Source organism: Poecilia latipinna, unplaced genomic scaffold, assembly GCF_001443285.1.
Source record: "Poecilia latipinna isolate Pla-1442-1.1 unplaced genomic scaffold, P_latipinna-1.0 Scaffold1306, whole genome shotgun sequence".
Taxonomy (NCBI): domain Eukaryota; kingdom Metazoa; phylum Chordata; class Actinopteri; order Cyprinodontiformes; family Poeciliidae; genus Poecilia; species Poecilia latipinna.
Window position 1 is genome coordinate 143,037 of NW_015113922.1, and position 670 is coordinate 143,706.

The 670-nt window shown below is 38.7% G+C and overlaps 1 long non-coding RNA gene across 1 annotated transcript in view; it reads right to left on the reverse strand.

Moving 5' to 3' along the window:
• LOC106961503 (uncharacterized) overlaps positions 1 to 531 on the reverse strand; it is an 11,308-nt gene extending 10,777 nt beyond the window's left edge. The window contains exon 1 of the long non-coding RNA XR_001427783.1: positions 113 to 531. This is a non-coding gene — a long non-coding RNA (uncharacterized LOC106961503). The remainder of the gene's footprint in view (positions 1 to 112) is intronic.
• Positions 532 to 670: the final 139 nt, after the last annotated feature.

The window sequence follows — 670 nt, forward strand, 5'->3', positions numbered from 1 at the left end:
CAAATTCACAGATAGTCCATTTTTGACTTCTCTCGCTGAGATAAAGCGTTTTTGGCTTCTGGCTTGCTGATGATTTGGAACATAAACAGATCAACTAATTTCAGTTTCATACAGCCAGATCCAGTGCTGCTCAGCATTTCTTAGATGTCTAACAACTAACAATGCTGAAAATTTAGTGTAAAGCTGCAAATTCACAGATAGTCCATTTTTGACTTCTCTCGCTGAGATAAAGCGTTTTTGGCTTCTGGCTTGCAGATCATTTGGAACATAAGCAGATCAACTCATTTCAGTTTAATACAGCCAGATCTAGTGCTGCTCAGCATTTCGGAGCTGTCCAACAACTAACAATGCTGAAAATTGAATGTAAAGCTGCAAATTCACAGATAGTCCATTTTTGACTTCTTTCGCTGAGATAAAGCGTTTTTGGCTTCTGGCTTGCTGATCATTTGGAACATAAGCAGATCAACTCATTTCACTTTAAAACTTCCAGATCTAGTGCTGCTCAGCATTTCGGAGCTGTCCAACAACTACCAAGGCTGAAAATTGAATGTAAAGCTGCAAATTCACAGATAGTCCATTTTTGACTTCTTTCGCTGAGATAAAGCGTTTTTGGCTTCTGCCTTGCTGATCATTTGGAACATAAGCAGATCAACTAATTTCAGTTTGAAAC